Genomic DNA, 20,371 nt, shown 5'->3' with positions numbered 1-20,371 from the left:
GTGTGAGTGAGTGGGGGGGGCTTTTGCGAGCGAAGGGTGAGAGAAAAAGGGAAAAGTGAGGGGGAGAAGGGAAAAAGAAAAGGCATTGACTTCTGACTTCCTCTGTTGCAGGAGTAGAAGGAAGCATTAACATTGAACCTCAACTTTTTACTTTTCTATAACATTATAAACTAGCCATTTCTATAACAATAAATGAATCTAACCAATGAAACCCAAAATACACCCCCCTTTTTTTTAGTCATCAAGTTTTTGACTCCTTGTTAAGCACTGGTGGTGCTTGAATATTGTCATGTCCTAAAAGTGGTACAATTTCCGAAAAGGTTGAAAAGCCCTGTTGTAAATGCAGCCTAAATTGTTTATTGCCATCCTATTTGCAGATATCTTACTTGCCTAGTTGAGATGGTGTAGTTGGGCAGCAGGGAGGGGTGCAAAGTTCCTGCCTTTGCTGCAGACAACTTTCCTGTGCAACGTTTGCTGGCCGGGTCTTTTGGCAAGCTCAGCAGCAATTCCTATTGGCTTTTGAAAGCCAATAGCATAGCTGACTCAGGAATTCTGGGAGTTGAAGTCCATGAGTCATAAAAGAGCTAAGGTTGCCTCCCTGCAATAGGCTTTCAAAAGCCAATAGCAGCACAGCTTGTGAAAAAGCTTTTTTTTTTTTTTTTTTTTGCAGAAAAAAGGTGCCGGAACGCCGTTCTGAGCATTCTATGAGAAAAAAAGCCCTGTTTATAATTAAAAAGAAGGAATTATTGGTAGCTTTGTTTAGGGCATGAACTCAATTCACATAGTTATAATCTAAGACAACTGAGTGCAGAGACTGTATTAATGCATGTAGTTTGATGCCCTTGCATATATAAGGACTGCATAGACTGTAATATTGCAGTTGGGAATCCTGTAGAGACCTTTGTCCACATTAAGCAAACATCAGCAGATGTGTGGTTAATTTGTTTACTATTTTTCCCCCGGCATTTTTTTATAAATGTTTTATTAATTTTCTATTTTCACAATCAAGTGCTCAATAGACAACATGATGAGTGAGTCCATTAATAATTCAGTGATACATATAAGTTTTTCCAACTAAGTCCAATGTTACACCCACCAGTATATCCTCTCTTCTTCTCATAATAACAATTTTTCCACATTAAGCAAATACAATTCTTTTTTTTATAATATAAAGTATTTTATTAATTTTTTAACATGGTCACCTTAATATTTGGTAAACAGTATGTTGTCTGGGTTTTCATTTAAAAAAAACATTTGCTAACAATTGGTTTCTATAATCTAGAATCCACATAATAGCTTTATTTGATTTCCTCTTCTTCCCATAATGTTCTCTTTTACAACCTTGTTGTTGTTAGCTGCAAAGTCGTGTCCGACCCATCGTGACCCTATGGACAACGTTGCTCCAGGTCTTCCTTTCCTATACCATCTTCTGGAGTCCATTTAAGCTCATGCCTACTGCTTCAGTGACTCCATCCAGCCACAACCTTAAATTAATACAATTCTTATTGTTTTGATAGAAACATTTGACTAGAAAATTTATTATGTCTGCAAATAATATTATTTCTGCAAATAATAATCACATCAATATAATATTCCTTTTCTATCTAGTCATTCTGGTTGCCTCATCATAGATTCTGTTTACTGTTTTTGTTTACATTTGTTTTTCTCACAATGTTCAAAACATTCTTACTGGCTAAGATTTTATCAAAGTTAATTACATTTAAATATTTGATTCTATTTTTGTCATGTAAACCATCCCATTATGTTTACCTTACTTAAGGAATAAATAAGACTGAAAAAAGAGAAAAAAAGAACAAGTGTAAAGAGGATAAAAAGATAGTATACTACTGAAAGTCCATGTTTCCCCTAAGCTAATACATATTTATTTCCAGGGGTAGTCTGCTGAGGCCATCAGCATGGCCCATTTCCTTTCCTGGTTTATAAATTAACTTAAAATTGTATGCAGACAAAAAATAGACCATCTCAACATTCTTGGAGATAGTATGTGGGGGGGGGGGTTGTTTGTCTGTTGTGAACAGTCCCAACAGATGTTTGTGGTCAGTGTAGATAGTAAAATCCCTGCCATATAAATAATCATGAAATTTCTTAACTCCAGCAACTATGGCCAGGGCCTCTTTGTCAATCTGGGCATAGTTGCGCTCAGCAGAGGACAAAGTCCTAGAGTAAAATGCAATAGGGACCTGTTTCCCATTTTTCTCTGTGTGGCTTAAGACTGCTCCCACTCCATAGGGAGATTCATCACATGCAAGACATACAGGTTTAGACTCTATGTAACGAGTTACAGTGCACTTTTCTGATAAAAGTGCTTTCAAATCCTGGAAACTTTTTTCATGTAAGTTAGTCCATTTTCAAGGGGCTTTTTTGTCAAGCAGCCTGTGGAGGGGCTCTGCTATTGCTGCCTTATGAGGTAGGAATGTGTGATAAAAGTTTAGAAGACCCAAAAATGCTTGCAGCTCTCCTTTTGATTTGGGCCTAGGAGCCATTTTGATGGCCTTCACTTTAGAATCAGTGGGGTGAATACCATTAGCATCAATTTGGAAACCCAAGAATTCTGTTGATGAGACCCCAATACTACACTTGTTCTTCTTTAATTTGAGGCCTGCTATGCGAAGCCTCAGCAAAACAGCCCTGAGCCTTCTGGCCAACACTTCTGGGGATTCCCCAGCAATAAGAACATCATCAAAATAAGGGCAGACACCCTGGATACCCTTAAGTGTACATTCCATAATCCCTTGGAAAATACCCGTTGCAACACTGACTCCAAACTGTAAGCGTTTGACTTTGAATGCCCCTCTGTGAGTCACGATCATTTAAGCTGCTGCTGTAGCCTTGTCAACCGGCAATTGCTGATAGGCCTGTGCTAAATCAAGTTTAGCAAAAATGGTTCCCCGTTGCAAGGAGGCTAAAATATGGTTGACTACAGGAACCAGGTAAGGATGTTGCTTGAGGGCCTTATTTAATGTGCATTTATAATCAGCGCAAATGCGAATTTCCCCGTTGGACTTCAGTGGGGTGACAATAGGAGTTTCCCACTCCCCCCCCCCAACAGGTTGTAACACGCCCTGTTCTACAAGCTTATCTATTTCAGAGTCAATGTTGTGCTTTAAGGCAAAGGGGACCCTGCGAGGTTTAACCCTAATTGGAACAACATTAGGATCTAACTTAAAAGAAATTGGCGGGCCAGTGTATGTCCCTAGGGTTGAATCAAAAACATCCACATATTCTTCGCATACTGCCATGAGGTCTGCAGTTTGTGTCCGGTTTATGCCAGTAATCTGAATGCCTCAGGCATCAAACCAATCAAGTCCAATAAGACTTGTTATTTGGCCCCCTACTGCTATTACATCCAGGTGCCCCAAAAACCCTTTAAATTTTACCAATAATGTGGCTTCACTCTTAATTTTAACATGAGCATTCTGAAAATCCGTTAAAATGATATCTGAGGGTCTTAATTTAGCCCAATTGTTACTGCGCCTACACACGAAGTCAAATGTGTCTTACAAAATGATTGAGACTGTAGAGCCGGAGTCCAACTCAATCTTACATGGAACTCCTTGTAGCTCTACCAAGAGCTTAAGTTTAGGCTTGAGGGGACGTTGAGCCCCAGTGCAACAAACACTTCTCCAGCTTCTGAAGAATCTCACACTAACTGGACCCTGGGCCCCAGTACCTCTCCTAGTCGGTTCCTCTGACTGGTGTTTGGGTGGCCGGTCTCTCTGGCGGGCTCTGCAAACCACTGCAATGTGGCCAGTTCTTCCACAAGCTCTACATGTGGCCGAAAAAAATCTGCAGTTGGCGCGAATATGGTTGCCTCTGCCCCCTTTACATCTCAGTAAGAGAACTGCCTTGTAATCGTTCTCTCTCTGGTGGCTGTTGCGGTGTTGTGCGTTGGGTTGCCTTTGGAGTTTGTTGATTTCGGGTTCTTCTTCTTCTGACAATTCTCCAGCGCATTTGGTGACTTCAAGATGGACTGATTCTTCGACTTTTGAAAGTTTGGTGGGCTGAACTGTCTGCACGGCACCCCCGGAGGCTTCGTCCACCATCACCTCGTCCTGAGCCTCGGAAAACGTTAAATTGGGTCTAGCAAACAGTCTCTGCTGAAGGGTTCTGTCCCAAAGGCCACAGATGAGCCGGTCTCTTAGTCATTCTTCTAAGTTTGAGAACTTGCAAAGGCGTGCGGCCTGCCTTAGGCCCGCAATAAACTCTGAAGCTGTCTCCCTGGGTAGCTGCACTCTTTGGTCGAATTTGAATCGCCACACCATCTCCGACATCTTGGGCTGGAAGTGCCTGGTTAGCTTCTTCTTAAGGTCTGTGTATGAGACTGCTTTGATGGGTGTCGGCACGAAAAGGTTCTCTGCTAGGTCGAAAGTTGCTGGGCCACACACGCAAAGCAACATGGCGGCCTTCAGGCCTTCCTCCACAATTTGATTTGCTCTCAGATAGTTCTCTACTTGTGAAAGGTAAGACAGCCATTCTTCCAGATGCTTCACGTCAAACTCTCTTAGTTTGCCGACCTTCGGCATCTTCCCTCAGATTCCTGCGTTCTTCGGAGCCTGCTTCTAGGCTCAGGGAATGCGTCCTCTGAGCACGTGGCTGCTAGCATGGCTTACTAGCCGGCCTAGAGAGGGGGGGGAATGCCTCTTCCCTCCAGCGTGTACTGCCGACCCCTCATTGACTTCAGCCTTAATTGGCGAAGCAGGATCCCATCCTTGTCGCCACTGTTAAGTCGTGGGCTCTTGGAAGCAGGAATGATGACACAAGGCTGAGGATAACTCATACTTTTATTCTTGCTGGAACTGTACTGGCACTTGGGCCGCAACCAGCCACAATATATAGTCTAGCCCCTAGGTGGCAGCCAATAGGTTTGAACCCACTCTTGCAGCCTGGGGCTAACCAATTGCAGGACCGGAGATGGCTTGTCTGGATTGCTGGAGAGCCGTTAGCTGCTCCAGCAATGCATGTGGTGTAACACCACAAGCCCAATACATAACAATACTGAAATGATGAGACCAAAACCTGTTCCAAAATGGAACAGAGGACTCCACATTTGCAGCCATATTATTCTGCCCTTTGTTTGCCCATAATAGCTAATATTACATCCATATGTAATGTAAATGTAAATATGGCTCATATTTAAGTAATTGTCCACTAGGACTCTGAGATCTCTCTCACAGTTACTACTATCGAGCAAGGTACCACCTATACTATACCTGTGCATTTGATGTTTCATGCCTAAATGCAGAACCTTACTTTTTTCACAATTGAATTTCATCTTGTTAGATAGTGCACAGTGTTCGAGTCTGTCCATCTGCCTATCTTCTGGAGTATTGGCTATTCCTGCCAGCTTGGTGTCATCTGCAAATTTGATGATTTCCCCATCTATCCCCTCATCCAAATAGTTGATGAAGATGTTGAAGAGCACTGGGCCCAGAACAGAGCCCTGGGGCACCCCACTACACACTTCCTTCCATGTAGATGCAGTTCCATTGAGGACCACACGCTGAGTATGGCCTGTCAGCCAGCTACGAATCCATCTGGTGGTGATGCTGTCTAACCCACATTTTTCTATCTTATCAAGTAGTAGATTGTGATCTACTTTATCAAATGCCTTACTGAAATCCAAGTAAATTATATCTACAGCATTCCTCTGGTCCACTAGTTTTGTCACTTGGTCAAAGAATGCAATAAGGTTTGTCTGGCATGAACTGTTTTTGACAAACCCATGTTGGCTTTTAGTGATAACTTTGTTTGCATCAAGGTGTTCGCTGATTTGTTGTTTGATTATCTTTTCTAGAATCTTCCCAGGTATTGAGGTCAGGCTTCACCGGCCCCGGGCTCAAGGTAGGGGCGGGGGTGTGGCGGTAGCTATCAGGGAGACCTTATGTCCGCGGGAGACCACCGTTCCTCAGATAGTCGGGTGTGAGTCTCTCTTTTTGAGATTTGGTCCGGGAGCGCAGCTGGGCTTGCTGCTGGTGTACTTTTCGCCTAGTCGCGCAGCGGCAGCCCTGCCTGAGCTACTCGATGTCCTCTCTGGGTTGGTTATTGAGTTCCCCAAACTCATAGTTTTGGGTGACTTCAATCTACCATCCCTGGGAGGTTCATCTGAGTTAGCTCGGGAGTTCATGGCTTCCATGACGGCCATGGACCTGACGCAAGTAATTTCTGAACCAACTCATGAGGGAGGCCACACATTTGACCTGGTTTTCTTATCTGGATGGTGGTTTGATGATCTTGGTGGGGGCTCTCCATTTATTATGCCCCTGTCATGGACCGATCATTACCTCCTGCGGTTGGTCTTCCGTTTTGCCACCCCCCGCCGTGGGGGTACGGAGCCAACCAGATGGTACCGCCCCAGGCGCTTAATGGATCCTGACAGGTTCCAGGCAGCGCTGGGGTCCCCACCTGCCTCCGTTGCTCACAACTCAGCGGATGCCCTAGTGGAGGCCTGGGAAAGGGCGGCCACTGGGGCACTTGACCGAGTTGTACCCTTGCGGCCCCTGACCCGGTGCAGATCCCAACGAGCTGCATGGTTCTCTATGGAGCTCTGGGAGATGAAGCATCGGAAACGGGGCCTAGAGAGCTGTTGGAGGTCCACCCGATCCGAATCCGACCGGTTACGACTAAGAACCTTTATTAGGTCTTATCTCGCAGCGATGAGGGCGGCGAGGTGTAATTACTTCTCTGCTCTCATTGTGTCTGCAGATAATTGCCCGGCCGCCTTGTTTAGGGTGACCCGCTCCGTCCTTAATCAGGAGGTGAGGGAGGAACCCTTGCAGGGTCGTGCCGAGGAGTTTGGTCAACATCTGTTGGATAAAATCGCTCAGATTCGGACCGGTCTGGACTCCAACTGGGCAGAGTCCGACGATCAGGACACGGGCGGTCTTGTCGATATTATCTGGGAGGAGTTTGATTCTGTGACCCCTGAGGAAGTGGACAGGATTATGGGGAGGTTGAGCTCCACCACATGTTTATTGGACCTGTGCCCTTCTTGGCTGGTCTATGCAGCTCGGGAGAGGACACGAGACTGGTTCCAGGCAGTTATATCTGCTTCTTTGAGTGAAGGTAATTTCCCCGCCGTCTTGAAGGAGGCGGTGGTGAGACCTCTCCTCAAGAAGCCTGCCCTGGACCCAGCTGTGTTGAATAACTTTCGTCCGGTCTCCAACCTTCGCTTTCTTGCGAAGGTTGTTGAGAGTGTGGTGGCGCATCAGCTCCCCCTGGTTCTGGATGAAGCGGATTATCTAGACCCGTCCCAATCGGGTTTCAGGCCCAGGTACAGCACGGAGACGGCATTGGTCGCTCTGGTGAATGATCTCTGGAGGGCCTGGGACAGAGGACATTCCTCTGTCCTTGTCCTATTAGACCTCTCGGCGGCTTTCGATACCATCGACCATGGTATCCTGCTGCGGCGTCTCAGGGGATTGGGAGTGGGAGGCACAGTTCTTCAGTGGTTCTCCTCCTATCTCCTGGGACGCTTGCAGTCGGTGTTGGCAGGGGGGCAGAGGTCGACCCCAAGGACTCTCGTTTGTGGAGTTCCTCAGGGGTCGGTCCTCTCGCCTCTCCTGTTCAACATGTACATGAAACCGCTGGGTGAGATCATTCGTGGTTTTGGAGTTTGGTATCATCAGTACACCGATGATACCCAGCTTTTCATTTCGACCCCAAACCACCCCAGTGATGCCCTCGATGTGATGTCCCGTTGCCTGGAGGCAGTTCGGGTCTGGATGGGGAGGAACAGACTTCAGCTCAACCCTGACAAGACTGAGTGGCTGTGCATTCCGGCATCCCGGGACATTCAAAATATTCCACCTCTTTCTATGGGGGTGAGTTTTTACCCCCCGTGGATAGGGCTCGCAACTTGGGAGTCCTCCTAGATTCACGGCTTACTCTGGAAGACCATATAGTAGCCGTGACTAGGGGGGCTTTCGCCCAGGTTCGCCTGGTGCGACAGTTGCGGCCCTATCTGGACCGGGATGCCCTGTGTACGGTCACTCATGCGCTCGTGACCTCTCGCCTGGACTACTGCAATGCTCTTTACATGGGGCTCCCCTTGAAGACCACTCGGAGGCTCCAACTGGTACAGAATGCGGCCGCAAGAGTTGTCTTGGAGTTTCCCGGTACTCCCATGTTACACCTTTGCTCCGCGAGCTGCATTGGTTACCAGTTGTCGTCCGGATGAGATTCAAGGTTTTGGTTATGGTCTTTAAGTCCTTACATGGCATAGGTCCGGGGTACCTCGGGGACCACCTGCTGCCGGCGTCAACTTCCCTCCGCCCTGTGCATTCCCACAGAGAGGGCCTCCTCAGGGTACCTCCGGTCAGAGAATGTCGGCTGGTGGCCCCCAGGGGGAGGGCCTTCTCTGTGGGCGCTCCAGCTCTGTGGAACCAACTGCCGGTTGAGCTCCGGATGGCACCGGACCTTCGCTCCTTCCGGCACGGTCTGAACACCCATTTATTTGAACAAGCTGGCCTGGCCTGATGGGGGACGTTAGGGTTTTTAATGGGTTTTTTACATTGTTACTGTTTTTTATCTGGGCAATTGTTTAATTCTCTTTTAATTTTTGTATTTGCTATTTATATATGCCCTGTTCACCGCCCTGAGTCCTTCGGGAGAAGGGCGGTATACAAATTTAATAAAATGAAATAAATGAAATGAAGGCTGATAGGTCTGTTGTTTCCTGGATCTATTTTTTTTCTTTTTTGAAGATGGGAACTACATCAGCTCTCTTCCAGTCCTCTGGTGGTTCCCCAGTGCTCCAGGATCTTTGAAAAATATAGTTCAGTGGTTCTGAGATCACATCTGCCAGTTCCTTGAGAACCTTGGGGTGTAATCCATCTGGTACTGGTGATTTGAACTCGTCTAGGCTGGACAGGTGCTCACTTACCATTTTCTTGCCTATCTTAACTTGCGTTTCTATTCTGTTTTTTATGGCACTGGTTTTGGTAGGTTGTACTGTTTTTTTCCCTTTGTGTAAAGACAGATGCAAAAAACGAGTTAAATAGTTCTGCTTTCTCCCTGTTGCTTGTCACCTTCTTGCCACTTTCCCCCAGTAATGGACCAATCATTTCCTTAACTTTTTTCTTGTTTCTTATATGTTGAAAGAAGCTTTTTTTGTTATTTTTGACTTTGGTCGCAAGCCTTAGTTCAGTTTGAGCCTTAGCCTACCTCACTTCATCTTTGCAGGCACGGGCTGTTTGCTGATATTCTGCCTTAGTTATGTGCCCCTCTTTCCACTTCTTATACTTGTCCTTTTTATCTTTCAGTTTATCAGAGAGTTCTTCATGCAGCCATGCTGGTTTCTTTTGAAAGCTGTTATTTTTCTTCTTTGTTGGTATTGTGCTAGACTGGGCCTTTATTATCTCACTTTTCAAAATTTCCCAAGCTTCTTGAGTTGTTTTCCCCTTTAGGATTCTCATCCATGGAATTCTTCCCAAGGTCTCTCTACGTTTATTGAAATTAGCTCTTTTAAAGTCCAAGACTCTAGTATGGCTGTATTCTATTGCTTGTGCTTCCATAATGTTGAATTCCAATATTGCATGATCACTTACCCCCAAGGTTACTGTGGCTTTGACACTTTCTATCATTTCATCTCTGTTAGTGAGAATAAAATCCAATATGGCTAATCCTCTAGTTCCCTTCTCTACTTTTTGGGAGAGAAAGTTGTCTGCTAGGTTTGGCAGGAATCTGTTAGATCTTCCACTTGGTGCAGAATTTGTCTCCCAGTTGATATCAGGGTAATTAAAGTCCCCCATTGCTATTGTGATGCGCTTCCTACATACCTTAGTTAACTGACTAGCAAAAAGTTCATCTATTTCCTCTGTTTGTTTGGGCGGCCTATAGTATACACCTATGGCAATGTCATTTTTCCCCCCTTTTATATTGACCCAAATACATTCAGGTTTACAGTTTTCATCATTGTTGTGCTCTATTTCTGTAGAGATAAAGTTATTTCTTATATATAGAGCAACTCCACCTCCTCTTTTGTTTAGTCTATTTCTTTTAAATAATTTAAATCCCTCTAGCTGTGTGTTCCATTTGTGGGTTTCGTCCCACCATGTTTCTGTAATGGCAACAATATCATAACCGCCCTCATTTACCTGAATTTCTAGTTCATCCTGCTTACTGTTCATACTCTGTGCATTGGTGTACAGACATTTGAGTCTTTTATGACTGACCCTGTGTCTGTTGTTGTTGTTGTTAGTTGCAAAGTCGTGTCCGACCCATCGCGACTCTATGGACAATGTTCCTCCAGGCCTTCCTGTCCTCTACCATCTTCTGGAGTCCATCTAAGCTCACGCCTACTGCTTCAATGACTCCATCCAGCCACCTCCTTCTCTGTCGTCCCCTTCTTCTCTTGCCCTCAACCTTTCCCAGCATTAGACTCTTCTCCAGTGAGTCCTTCCTTCTCATTAGGTGGCCAAAGTATTTGAGTTTCAACTTCAGGATCTGGCCTTCTAAAGAGCAGTCAGGGTTGATCTCCTCTAGGACTGACCGGTTTGATCGCCTTGCAGTCCAAGGAACTCGCAGGAGTCTTCTCCAGCACCATAGTTCAAAGGCTTCAATTCTTTGGCGCTCAGCCTTTCTTATGGTCCAGCTTTCACTGCCATACATTGCAACTGGGAAGACCATAGCCTTGACTATACGCACTTTTGTTGACAGGGTGATGTCTCTGCTTTTTAGTGTGCTGTCTAGATTTGCCATGGCTTTGTTGACTATTTTGAAAATACGCTTCTTGTCCCTACTGGCAGTAGCACCTGGAAGACACCTGACCTCTTTTGAAACCTCTGTATCCTTTCCTAAATTAACATCCCTTATAATTGAGTCACCAACCAGAAGGTGGCTTCTCTTTTTGGGTACCTTTCTTTTCTTGCATGACTGATGTGTAATACCTGATTCGCACTTCTCCCTGTCAAAAACAAGTTCATCTCGAACCATGGTCCACTTCTTATTTGAGTTATCACAATTACCTTGACCTGTTTCCTTAATGTCCCTGTTAAAGTCAGCAAGGGCACTGTATCTGTTATGCAGGGACACAGCTAAAGCTTTGGGTTTATGGTTCACAGCTCTCACCCTGCCAGATCCCACAGTTGTCCACACTGCCCTTCTCCTGCAGGATCTTTGCGGTAGAGGGGGCTGATAGCGTGGAGGCTCAGTAGAGTAGGAGGGCTGAACTGAACACCTAATTTCTGCCTGAAGAGCGCAGATTACAGACCCTAGATGAATAATCTGTCCTTGTAGACTAGTAATTTGTGTACATATAGGACAGTTTCCCAGTTTGAAAAGAGTGCTGCGAAAGACAGCTGTTGCACTGAACTAAGCCAGACATACTGATATGAAAGGAATCTCAGATGCACTTGCCCTGAATATACCACCACTATTTTTTATTTTGTTATATGATTTGCACGCCGTTAGGTGCGCGGGCTGCTACTGTGCCCCTCCACCCACTTCTCCTTAACTTGCAGTTTTGTAGCTTTTCCCAGCAGCCTCTGGCAGTTTAAAAGCAAAGAGGGTCCAATCAAGGACTTAGCTACTGTGCTAAGGTAAGCTGGCTGAGGAATTCTGGGAGTTGAAGTCCACAAGTCATAGAAGGGCCAAGTTTGAAGACCCCCTGAGCTAAAGTTTTCTTTATCAAGGATCATTTGAATGAAGCTTTAAGAGAAAGTATTCTTTAAGTGGTAGTCTTTCCCTATTTCAAATCATGATATTGTTTTTATTCACTATCACAAAATAGAAAAGTAAAGGCCCATATCCTTTGGAGATGGAGAGATCACAACAGATAGAATTTTCTGTAGCAAGAAAATTTCAGATCAGAATGGTGTCAAAAGTTGAACGTTCTGGTTAAAGAAATACTGTTTCCAGATAGCAGCGTCCTAATGCTATCAGCTGCTTTGTGGGTTAATTAAATCATTTTCTTATCAAATATAGTCTAGAAATAGAAATGATAGGAAATTCAATGTGAAAAGGCAGAGTTACAAATAGAGGACAATGTCTGAAATTTTATAAAAACATGAAAATGTTATGCAGTAAAAATCATGTCTGAAAACACTTGGTGTTAGACATTAAATGATACAATTCAATCCATCATTTCTCAAAGCCCAAATAAGTGAGAATAGCTTGTAAGGAGCTATTATTCATTACTAATTACTAAACTGTAATTTAATCTACAATCTATGTTCCTCTGCTAGTCCCAGCCTTAGCTCACGGGTCTTCTGAAGTACTGATTTACTGTAACAACTTTGCCCTTGCATTTGCATTCATTTAATATTGTAACATTGTGTTTATCTGATTAAATTCTACTTAGTATGCCCTATTTTTTTCCATGAACTTCTTGGTTCATGGAATATATTTACTTCTTTGTACTTGTTTACTGATATACAGTAGCTATGTTCTGCAGCTCAGTTTATCCAAACATTTGTTTATATAGGAATTCTGGAGATTTTACTATTTTATTTTATTTTAATTCCATTTATATCCCGCCCTTCTCCGAAGACTCAGGGCGGCTTACAAGCTTAGCAGTAGCCTTCATTCTATGTATATGCCTGCTTATTAGGGCTTTCACACACACCCCAAGCAGCATTATTACAAAGTCAGCTTATTGCCCCCAACAATCTGGGTCCTCATTTTTAGCCGGTTATTTTAAAAGGTTAGGGAGGGGGAGGGAGGGGGGGGTAGGGAGGGAATCTTTAACCGGCACTCAGTCTGGACCTGTTAGAGGTCCTGACGGGACGGGGTCGGGGGAGGTGGCTGCTGGTTCTGGGAATATGGGGGTGGGGCTTCAAATCCCCACGGCGATAGGGAATGGCAGCAGGTGTTTGCGCGGAGGGCCATATCAACACCTGGGATCGCGCCCCCGCTATCTCCGAGCGGTGGCGCGCTCCGACCCTCCGGGTAGCACCCTCTTACCCGGGGATGAGGGTGATCAGGCCCCTGAGCTCAGGTTGGTCTATTTTAACGCTAGATCCGTAGTTAACAAAGCTCCCCTCATCCATGATCTGATCGAGGAGGAAGGTGCGGATCTAGCGTGCATCACGGAAACTTGGTGGGGTTCGGAGGGAGGGGTGCCTCTCACCGAGTTATGCCCGCCAGGTTTCCGGGTGCTGCACCAGCCACGGGCTCAGGGCAGGGGTGGTGGGGTGGCAGTGGTTATTCGGGAGACTTTGTGTCCCCGGGAGGCCACCATTGTCCAGATGGCCGGGAGTGAATCCCTCCTCTTGAGATGTGGTTCTCGGGTTCAGTTGGGTTTGTTGCTTACATACCTGGCGCCCAGCTGTGTGGCAACAGCCCTGCCTGAGCTGCTCGACACTCTCTCAGGGTTGGCGGTGGAGTTCCCCAGGCTTATAGTCATGGGTGACGTCAACCTGCCGTCACTGGGAGGGTCGTCGGAGTTAGCTTGGGAGTTCATGGCTTCCATGACAGCCATGGGCCTGACCCAGGTTATTGAGGGCCCGACTCATGTGGGGGATCATACTCTCGACCTGGTATTCATGTCTGGACAGTGGTTGGATGATCTGGGAGGGGGCTCCCCGTCCATCACCCCTCTGTCATGGTCAGATCACCACCTCCTGAGGCTGGTTTTCCGTCATGCCTTGGTGGAGCAGTGGGCTAATGCCTCCTTAAGTAACACCAGCTGCCTGCAATTATTGCAGGTTCGCATCCCACCAGGCTCAAGGTTGACTCAGCCTTCCGTCCTTCCGAGGTAGGTAAAATGAGGACCCAGATTGTTGGGGGCAATAAGCTGACTTTGTAATAATGCTGCTTGGGGTGTGTGTGAAAGCCCTAATAAGCAGGCATATACATAGAATGAAGGCTACTGCTAAGCTTGTAAGCCGCCCTGAGTCTTCGGAGAAGGGCGGGATATAAATGGAATTAAAATAAAATAAAATAAATAAATGCCACCCCCCGCCGCTGGGCGGCGGAACCGACCAGGTGGTTCCGCCCCAGGCGCCTAATGGACCCAGATCGGTTCCAGAGGGCGCTTGGGCCTATACCTATCACCCTTACCCACAGCCCAGTCGATGCTCTGGTGGAGGCCTGGGAAACGGCTGCCACCAGGGCACTTGACTGCGTTGTACCCACGCGACCTCTGACCCGGCGCAGATCCCGTTGGGCCCCATGGTTCTCTGTGGAGCTCCAGGAGATGAAGCGTCGGAGACGAGGTCTAGAGAGGTCTAGAGAGCGGTTGGAGATCCAGCCGATCCGAATCCGACCGATTGCAGTTAAGAACCTTTATAAGGTCTTATCTCGCGGCGATAAGGACGGCGAAGTCTAACTACTTTGCCGCCCTTATCGCGTCCGCAGATAATCGCCCGGCCGCCCTGTTTAGGGTGACTCGCTCCCTCCTTAACCAGGAGGTGAGAGAGGATCCCTTGCAGGGACGAGCCGAGGAATTTAGTCATCATCTGGCGGACAAAATCGCTCGGATCCGGACCGGCCTGGACTCTGACTGGGCAGAGTCTGAAGTGGAGGAATCAGGCGGTCTTGAGCACGTTATCTGGACTGAGTTCGACCCTGTTTCCCCTGATGATGTGGACAGGATCATGGGGAGACTGAGCACCACCACCTGTTTGTTGGATCCGTGCCCCTCCTGGCTAGCTTATGCGGCTCGGGAGGGAACACGAGGCTGGTTCCATGCAGTAATAACTGCTTCTTTGAAGGAGGGTGTCTTCCCTGCCGCCTTGAAGGAGGCGGTGGTGAGACCCCTTCTCAAGAAGCCTGCTTTGGACCCGGCTGCTTTAGACAACTACCGTCCAGTCTCCAACCTTCGCTTTTTGGCGAAGGTTGTTGAGAGTGTGGTGGCGCATCAGCTCCCTCTGTTCCTGGAGGAAACTGATTATCTAGACCCGTACCAATCGGGTTTCAGGCCCGGACACAGCACGGAGACGGCATTGGTCGCGCTGGTGAATGATCTCTGGAGGGCAAGGGACAGGGGTTGCTCCTCTGTCCTGGTCCTATTAGATCTCTCAGCGGCTTTCGATACCATCGACCATGGTATCCTGCTGCGGCGTCTCTGGGGGTTGGGAGTGGGAGGCACCATTCTACGGTGGTTCTCCTCCTACCTCCAGGGCTGCTCGCAGTCGGTGTTGACGGGAGGGCAGAGATCCGCCCCGAGGCCTCTCATTTGTGGAGTCCCTCAGGGGTCGGTTCTCTCGCCTCTCCTGTTCAACATCTATATGAAGCCGCTGGGCGAGATCATTCGTGGCTTCGGGGTGGGGTATCACCAGTACGCTGATGATACCCAACTTTTTCTTTCCACCCCGAACCAACCCAGTGATGCCCTCTCCGTGATGTCCCGGTGCCTGGAGGCGGTTCAGGTCTGGATGGGGAGAAACAGGCTTCGTCTCAATCCCGCCAGGACTGAGTGGCTGTGCATATCGGCATCTCGGGTTAACCAAGTTATTCCACCTCTAACGATGGGGGGTGAGGTGTTACCCCCCGTTGATAGGGCTCGCAACTTGGGCGTCCTCCTAGATTCACGGCTCAATTTTGAAGATCACATAGGAGCCGTGACCAGGGGGGCTTTTGCACAGGTTCGCCTGGTGCGCCAGTTGCGGCCCTATCTGGACCGGGATGCCCTGTGTACGGTCACTCATGCACTCGTGACCTCTCGCCTGGACTACTGTAACGCTCTCTACATGGGGCTGAAGACCACTCGGAGGCTTCAACTGGTGCAGAATGCGGCCGCGCGAGTTGTAATGGGGGTCTCCCGATACTCCCATGTAACACCTCTACTCCGCGAGCTGCATTGGCTTCCGGTTGCCCTCCGGGTGAAATTCAAGGTGCTGGTTATCACCTATAAAGCCCTACATGGCCTGGGTCCGGGGTATTTGAGGGAACACCTGCTGCCGGCATCAAACGCCCTTCGCCCAGTGCGCTCCCACAGGGAGGGTCTGCTCAGGGTCCCGCCGGTAAGAGATTGCCAGCGGGTGACACCCAGGGATAGGGCCTTCTCAGTGGGGGCGCCTGCCCTCTGGAACCAGCTGCCGGTGGAGCTGAGGACTGCTCCCGACCTCCGATCATTCCGCCGGGGCCTGAAGACCTGGCTCTTTGAGCTCTCGGGGCCAGGCTGAGGAGACATTCATTTTAATTGGGGTTTTAATAGTACAGGGTTGATTTAATATTTTTTAAATTGGGTTTTAACTTTTGTATGGTTGATTTTTAACTCCCTGTAAACCGCCCTGAGTCCTCAGGGAAAGGGCGGTATATAAATGCAATAAAATAAAATAAATAAATAAATTTTACCTACCTCAGAAGGATGGAAGGCTGAGTCAACCTTGAGCCTGGTGGGATGCGAACCAGCACTAATTGCAGGCAGCTGGTGTTACTTAAGGAGGCATTAGCCCACTGCTCCACCAAGGCTCTATAAATTGTAGAAAAGAGATTTGTTATAGTAGAACATCTTATTAGCACGGATTATTTTTGTCATATGGCTTAGGAAAGATGAGGACATTAGACAATTGGAACTCAGAAATTTACATAATTATTGAGCAATTAATTTACAAATGTCAACTTTTATTATCTATAAAAGATGGAAACTCTCTTGTAGCATATTAGAACTGTTGTCTTCCTTGATTTCTGTTGTCTTTCAGGAAATTATTACAAACCAAATTATTTTAGAGGACATAGTCTTAATTTACAGTATTGCTCCACTGTTACTTATTTCTTAGTTTTATTTATTTTCATGTTTCTTGTCAATTATGTTGATACTTTAATGGTTATGTTTTAACTATTATTGAATTGTACAGCTTGGAAATTTTCACCGTGATCACTTTCTGGGCTCTCCAGCTAAGGACTTTCTTACCAGCTGCTGATCCAAAGTCTCTCAGTGCACATGACTCCTATTTTTTTATGCATCATGATTCTTGTGAACATCCCAAGAACAAACAGTTCAAGTCCTGTCAGTTCTAATAGTTACCTTTCCTATGTTGGCATAGTCTTTTTTGGGATGAATTTCTTTTGTTAATCTGAATAAATATGCAAGCATAGTAGCAGAGAAATGTGGGTGAGTTTTGCTAGCATTTGCTTGGTAACATTGGAGGTTGGAAGTTCATATACTTTTCATATACCGTAGATTCCGGCGTATAAGACTACTTTTTAACCCATGAAAATCTTCTCAAAAGTCAGGGGTCGTCTTATAGGCCGGGTGCTGAAACTTTAGGGACAGGGCTGGCTGGAAAACCTGGAGCGGATCTTCCATTTAGTCTGCGCAGGGAAAGCGGGACCAATTGGAGTAGAAGCTGCAGTCTGTGATTTTTTACAGGCTGGGGTCTGGGCTTCTTTCCTTCTAAAGTTGAAGAGCAGCTGTAGGCAGGTGGGGAATGCAAGAGCAATTTGAAAGGCAGGTGGGGAATGCATAGCCAGAGAAGCAGTTTAGCTCTAAGGACACATTTGACTCAGGAACTGGGCAGGCTGGCTGGAAAACCTGGAGTGGATCTCCCATTTGGTCTTTTTTTTAATCCCATTTATATCCCACCCTTCTCCGAAGACTCAGGGCAGCTTACAATTTAGAGGACAAATCAATGTGCTTAGCAATAGCCTTCATTCTATGTATATGCCTGCCTATTAGAGCTTTCACCCCCCCACAAGCAGCATTATTACAAAGTCAGCTTATTGCTCCCAACAATCTGAGTCCTCATTTTACCTACCTCGAAATGATGGAAGGCTGACTCAACCTTGAGCCTGGTGGGATGAGAACCTGCACTAATTGCAGGCAGCTGGGGTTACTTAAGGCTCTGTGCAGGGAAAGCTTTAGAGTGAATTAGGAAAAGTGAAAAAGTGAATTAGGAAAATAGGAAAAGGGCTGCTGGAATTGGGTACGTGTAGTTTAATGAAGAGAAGGGTGAGGGGTGACATGATAACATGGTATCTCAGGGGCTGCCACAAAGAAGAGGGAGCCAAGCTATTCTCCAAAGCACCTGAAAGCAGGACAAGAAGCAATGGATGCAAACTAGTCAAGGAGAGAAGCAACCTAGAACTAAGGAGAAACTTCCTGACCGTTAGAACAATTAACCAGTGGAACAACCTGCCTCCAGAAGTGGTGAATGCTCCAACACTGGAAGTTTTTAAGAAGAGACTGGACGGCCATTTGTCTGAAATGGTATAGGGTTTCCTGCCTTAGCAGGGGGTTGGACTTGATGACCTCCAAGGTCCCTTCCAACAACAACTTCTTCTTCTTCTTCTTCTTCTTCTTCTTCTTCTTCTTCTTCTTCTTCTTCTTCTTCTTCTTCTTCTTCTTCTTCTTCTTCTTCTTCTTCTTCTTCTTCTTATTATTATTATTATTATTATTATTATTATTATTATTATTATTATTATTATTATTATTATTATTATTATTATTATTATTATTATTATTATTATTAAGTTTAATCCACTTGCACTGTTTTATGTTTACATGTTTGATGACAAACAGCCTTATGTTTATAAGTGACAGTTTTCCTACTAAGTACCTGCATGTCATAAGCATTTGAATTAAAATTACCATATTAAAATCAAATCTGATGTTTTTTAATTTTTATTTGGTGTGCGTTGGAAGAGGGGTAGTCTTATACGGCGAGTATAGCCCAAACCCTATAATTTAACAGGAAATGTAGGGGGTCGTCTTATACGCCCAGTCGTCTTATACGCCGGAAAATACGGTACTACTACAAATTCATATACTACTGTTTTCTAAATTAAAAAATGAGCAATGTGGTATCTTATTCATTGACTTCCTATATTAAATAAAAATAAGATTCTGGAGATGAAATTGCTGAAATTTTGCAAGATGTGATGAATTGCGAACATTTTTTAAACATGTGCTTTGCCTTTGCATGTGATTGCACAACTGAGTGCCTGAAAAAGTTGCTAATATATTCTCTCATCAAGCTATGGTTCATTGTTTCTAAGCAATGCATTTTGGGGGGAGAAGTTGCTGGTGTCCCATATACATCTGCAGGTACAGAATATGCCTGGCTTGTCAGATCATGTCAATGAATAATATCAGTATCATTAAAATTATAAATGGCAGTTGTTTCTTAATTCTGTATGTAACTTCAAAGATACTTTGAAAAGTCAATCATGTGTTTTTTTCTGTGTCTACAAAATTAAATCAGTTTTTATTATTACTTTGCTACATAAAATTAATTGAGGCTTCCCCTCTAATAAACCATTTACTTTAATTATTTTAGACTATGTCTGGAAAAATGCAAATATGCCACATAAAAATCAATAATACGTATTATAGTTTATGACCTAGGAAATGTTATTGCAGTACTTTATGATACCGCTGTTTTGCACAGCATGATTTCAGTAACAGAATATAACCACCACAAATATATTAGCATAACAATATACAATCAAAGTCAATTACCTTATAGCAGAGGACAGGTTCTTGGCTGTGAAAACTAAGTATCCGGCTGTCATAAACACAATGTTTATATACCTTGAGTCAAAAATGAATGTATTCTATTTTTTTACTTATGGTTATTGACAAAACACTTAAGGAGGTATTTTCATAGAGTTGTACTAGCTTTTAACTGCATGACTTCTGTTTAAGTCAATAAGCAATATGTACTTAGAATCCACATGTAACAGTTTGAAAAACTTATTACCTAGTGGTTTGTTATTGCTTACACAAAATCATTTAGTAAATTTTGTGTATTATAGACTGGTTATGAGAGTTGATAAAGTCTCTTTAAAAAAATATCTCTGGCCTGCAAATATGGCCAAGAAAATAATTCATGTAGGTCTCAAATGATAATGAAACAATTTTCACTTCTATAGCTTCTTTCATCAGGGATCTCACAGTGCATTAGCATTAATTAATTATGCCTCATAGCATTCCTTTCGATAGGTAAGTGTTTAATGGATGCAGTAAAGAAAAGGCAGGTTAGATGACTTGCCCAAAGACACATATTAAATAAAATAAAGAACTATCAATCAGAATAGAGCTGGAAGGACCTTGGAGTTCTTCTAGTTCAACCCCCTGCTCAAGCAGGAGACCCTATATCATGTCAGACAAATGACTGTCCAGTCTCTTTGTAAAAACCTCCATTGATGAAACACCCACAACATCTGATGGCAAGTTGTTCCGTGGGTTAATTGTCTCAATGTTAGGAAGTTTCTCCTTAATTCTAGCTTGCTTCTCTCCTTGATTAGTTTCCATCCATTGTTTCTTGTCCTGCCTTCTGGTGCTTTGGAAAATAAATTGACCCCCTCCTCCTTCTTTTCTTTTCTCTAGACTAGCCAAACCTAAATCCTGCAACCATTCTTCATATGTTTTGGTCTCCTTTAATTATCTTAGTTGCTCTTCTTTGCACTTTTTCCAAAGTATCAACATATTTTTTGTAATGTGGGGACCAAAACTGGATGCAGTATT

This window comes from Vipera berus, assembly GCF_964194415.1.
Source record: "Vipera berus genome assembly, chromosome: 6".
Classification (NCBI taxonomy): domain Eukaryota; kingdom Metazoa; phylum Chordata; class Lepidosauria; order Squamata; family Viperidae; genus Vipera; species Vipera berus.
This window is presented reverse-complemented; position numbering follows the sequence as displayed.